This window comes from Mustela nivalis, assembly GCF_964662115.1.
Source record: "Mustela nivalis genome assembly, contig: HAP1_SCAFFOLD_851, whole genome shotgun sequence".
Taxonomy (NCBI): Eukaryota; Metazoa; Chordata; class Mammalia; order Carnivora; family Mustelidae; genus Mustela; species Mustela nivalis.
This window is the reverse complement of record NW_028135813.1, coordinates 278230-283152: the sequence shown is the minus strand read 5'-3', so window position 1 is coordinate 283152 and position 4923 is coordinate 278230.

Sequence of the window (4923 nt, the reverse complement as noted above, 5' to 3'; positions counted from 1 at the left end):
CCTCAGGCAGAAGCTGGCCAACTCTGGGCCCAAGGTCCAGCCTGTCTCCGGGGGGCCTCCTGCTCCTGCTCCTGCTCCTGCTCCAGCTCCAGCTCCTGCTCCTGCTCTTCTGGGCACAGCCTCCAAATGCCCTCAAGGGCCACAGGCTCCCCTCAAAGCCCAGAAGCCCAAGAAGGGAGCAAGGGTGCACTGGCCAGACTCCAAGTTCTCGGGTCCCCTGCAGGTCTGATTCCCTTTCCCAGCAGCCACCAACACTCACAACCAGAGCACAAAAGCTCCTGTGCTTCCTTACCCCTTCAGCCACACCCATTGCTCCTTTGACTGGAGATCCACCCCATTCTTGAACTGATGCTACCTATTCCCTATAGCCATGTGAGAGAGCATTTTTCATTGTTAAGGACCAAAAAAATAAAACGATCAAATTGCTGATCCTACTGCGACTGAGAATTGATTGTATGAAGGGATTCTATGCCAAGCAACCAAGGGTTTTAAGTGTCCTTTACTGATCACTTAATTGTCCCAATAACCCAGTGTGTCCTATACTACTGAGGTTCAGAGAGGGGACACAACTTGCCCCAAGATCACACAGCTAGTGAATTTCAGAGCTCCCATTCCAAGCCAAGGTTGTCTCATTACCCACTGATGTGAAAATAACTACCACTCCTACCACTACGATGACTTCTGCTTCTTCATTTCTGAGGGAGAGAAAGAGCGAGGGCACACACACATGCAAGCGGGAGAGGGGCAGGGAGAGAGAGATTCCTAGACAGCCTTCCCACTCAAGTGCACAACCAGACGCTGGGCTGGATTTCACAGACCATGGAACCACGCCCTGAGCCGAAATCAAGAGTCAGACGTTGACCTGACTAAGCCACACAGGCACCCTTCCCTTGTGCAAGGAACTTCTAGGCAAGCTGCTGTAAGGATCCCAGAAGGGCTTGACAAAATTTTCTCATAGGTCACGTTCTAGTTTGGATGCAAGGATTATGGTGATGCCTAGCTGAGGTAAAGTCCCAGCAAAGCATGGAGGGCAGCCTTTCAGGGTCTCCAACGATTCCCTTCATGGGTACACCTCGTTTTGTGTTCCATACTCTACCACTGGATTAGAGTCAGGAACTCCTGCCTCACTTCGAAAGGACAGAATATGGCCCGAGAGATAGATAGCATGTCCCTTCTGAGGCTCGTAGACAAAGACACTGGTCTCCTCTTGGGCTTGCTCTCGCTCCCTCACCATTGGTTTCGAGGGAAGCCGCCTGCTCCTTGTGGGCTGTATGATGGAGAGGCCCATGTGGCAAGGAATGAATATTTCTTGCTCACCGCAATGGAGGACCTCTGGCTGCTAGGAGCCACCCGAGTGAGCACACAAGCAGATTTCCCGCCAACAAGCCTGGAGATGACTGAAGACCCACATGACATCTTGACTGCAGCCTTGTGAGAGATCCTGAGACACAGGTCCCTGGCTAGATGCACCTGGATGCCTGGCCCACGGAAACCATATGCGGTTATCAATTGGTGTTGTCGGAAGCCCTCTGGGTTGCGGAAAACATTCAAAAAAGACACAAGGGTGAAGCCACAGTTCTGGCTGCTGACCCACCCCCCTCTCCTGGGCTTGAAATTCCAGGGAAGTCAAGCGATGGTAGCAACCACTGAGAGATTAGGGTAAACAATGCCAGAAAGAGGTCCTCTATTCTGTTCTCCATGTATCTCTCTGAGAGGACATGCCCTCACCTGATTCACCCGAGCCAATAGGTGGCCCATGCAGGAGGAGACAACTGGCCGTGTGGTCCAAGTCGGCTGAGAGCACTAGACCCAGCGTCGCAGAGCCTCCTTGAAGCCAGAAAAAGAGCCCAGAAGTTCCCTGGTGTCCCTAGAGAAGGCACAGAAATTAGATGAGTTGAAAGCCTGGGACCTGGTCATTGGGCTTCTGGGCAAGAGGGGAGATGGCCTGTGGAAGGGACACTGCCTGCAACCCCTCTTGGACCAGACCCCACCTGTCTGCTTTGGGATACTGAGGATTAAGACGAGAGTGAACTAGTGTAGAAGAGATGGTGTTCTAATGCTTGGCAGGTTGAAAGCGATTGAAATCGTTGACATTCCTATTCTCCTCGTCCTCAGGACCACCATTAAGGGGAAGGGGCCTTCAAAGAAGCAAGAGGAGTTTATCACTTACAGCAGCCATGTCAAGTGTCAATATCCAACCACTCCAGTCCCTTCCACCCCCTTGGCAGCCCCAATGCTTTCATAAGGACACAGATACATTCCCCTACAGGCTTTGGAGCAAACGTTAAGTTTTGATTTCTCTAAGATAAATGCCATAGTGCCATGACCTGCTCCTAAGGCGGTAGCAAGTCTAGTTCTCAAAGAATCTGTGTGGAAGGGTTGAGCCACTCTATTGGACACCTGAAATTGATATTATACTGCATGTGAACGGGAATGTAACTCACGGCTTGGAAAAGGAAAAGAAACTCTTAACTGTTTTCAAGAGTCAGCTCTATCATTTTCCATTCCCAACTGTGATGTGGGAGTGATCCAGTCATTCCACATCCTGCCTTGCATTTGGTGGTGGGGTCTCTCTCTCCCTCTCTGGCGCATTTGGTTTGAATCACTGTGATAGGTGTGCAGTGAGAGCTCACTGGAGTTTTCATTTGAATTGCCCCAATGGCAACTTTCTATGTGGTTTCCATCTGTCTACGCTTTGGTAAAGTTGGCAGGCCCTTTACTTTTTCCCCACCCCCCTTCTATTTCCTTTTGCTAACTAGATTGCATGCTTACATGGGGATCAAATTCTGAGTTTCCATGCTTCAGACAGGAGTCCTCTATTAGCTATGTGATTTGGACCTATTTCCTCCAAGTTGGTAGCTTGTCTTTTGGGTCTTCTTAAGGAGGTCTTTCACACGGCACAGATTTACAATTCTGATTTTTGGATAAAGTCTAATTAATCAACTTTACCTTAGGGAAAATAATTTGATGTTCGACTGGAGGATTCTTTACCTAGCTTTCCATTCTGGAAATTTTTCCCCACATTTTCCCTATAAGATTTATCATTTTCCATGTAAGGCAGTGATTAATTTTGAGCTACTTTTTAAAATACTCTTTTTTTCTTTTTTTCCTTTGGGAGAGTGAACATGTGCATGAGCGGGCAGGGGCCTGGAGGGAGAAGGGAAAAGAGCATCCTCAAGCAACCTCGCCAGTGAGCTTGGAGCCTGACTTTGTCCCGGGATGCTGAGAGCTTGACAAGAGCCGAAATCAAGAGCTGGCTGCCGCACAGGCTGCCTCACCCAGGCAGCCTGAGTTAAGTTTTGTATAGGGTTTGATACTTAGATTGTGGTCCCCGGCCTCCTCGTCCTCCACCTCCTCCTCCCCTCTCCCGCTCCCTCTTCTGCTTCTCCTTCTTCTTTCATGCCTATGCATGTCCACTTGCTCTAGCACCATTTATTCAAAACGCTGTCACTCCTCCACTGAACGGCTTTTTACCTTTGTCAAGGCCCCATTCGACATATGGGTGTAGTTCACTTTCTGGGTCCTTGATTCTGTTCCACTTATCCATCTTTATTCTGTTCCATTGGTCTAGCTCTTCACCAACACCACACACTTTTGATTACTGTAGACGAATATCTTGAAATGGGGTAGAAGGATTCTTCTGGTTTTCTTCTTTAGTTTTAGTTTCTCCTCTTTTTCTAGGTTCTAAAATAGAAAGATTATAGTTTTGAGACTCCTTTTCTTTTTAGAGAGAGAGACAGAGACAGAGACAGAGAAAGGGAGAGAGAGATGATTAAGCAGCCACCATGCCCAGCACCAGCACAATGCAGGTTCAGCCTCACTATCCCAAGGTTGACCATGACCCGAGTCAAAATCAAGAGTTGGACTAACTGACTGAGCCACCCAGATGCTCCTCCTCCTTTCTAATGTATGCATTGAGTGCTATAAATTGAGCTCTCTGTTGATTTAGCTGTGTCCCACCAATTTTAATACGTTGTAGTTTTATTTTCCTTCCGTTCAGTGCACTGAAATTTTATCTTTTGTCTCCGATAATCTAGAAAGTTACTTTCTACGTGTTTAGATTTTGTTATGTTTCTCCCTTTGATATCTAGTTTCATTTTTAACTTTTTTTTATAAGTGTCAAAGTTTAATTCCAAGACAATGCTACAGAGGGTTGCATTTTTTTCAGGTACACAATATAGAGATTCTCCTCCGCTGCCCAACGACTGTTAGCTCCTGTTGCCAGGCACTGATTTGCCTTGGAGTCTCGGGTGCACCTCCCCCACCCCTACTCCCTTCAGCTCCTGTTGCCAGGCACTGGTTTGCATTGGAGACGGAACCCTCGTAGGGGTTCCAAGCAGTTTCTAGTGGCCGAGAGGACACTGGTGATCAGAGACAAAGCCCCCAGGCTCTCTGGAGCCAGCTGGTGGCCATTACAATGTCTCCCCACACAGTTCTGGAGCCGCTGTGGGCTCTCCGGGAACAGCTGTGGGCTTCTGGGTTGCCGATAATCGAACGTTGGCCACATGGGCCACGAGACTCTGGGTTTGGCTGGGAGATCCTCGTGTGCACTGTGTTGCTGGTGTTCATTCCAGTAAAGTGTGGACTCCGCTTAAGAGGAAGAAAGGGGCACTGTGCCCAGAATGAAGTATCTGGAAAAGACATGGAGAAGACCGACCCGGATGCACCAGCCCATGGAGCCGTCGCATCATCGGAGCACAAGGCCAGTCCTCTCCCGCTACAGATCCTTGCTCTGGCTGCCCTGAATCAAGATGTCGGGTACTTTTCTGTGGGAGACGCTATGCAACTGCTGAAGGGAGTTCGGCAAAGGCTGTTGAAGAAGAGCCCTCACCAGCTCACCGATGAAAATCCCATCTGTGGAGCAGCCCAGGACGATGGAGAACCCCCTGCGAGGAATATGCCAGAAGACTTCAAAGACAGCTC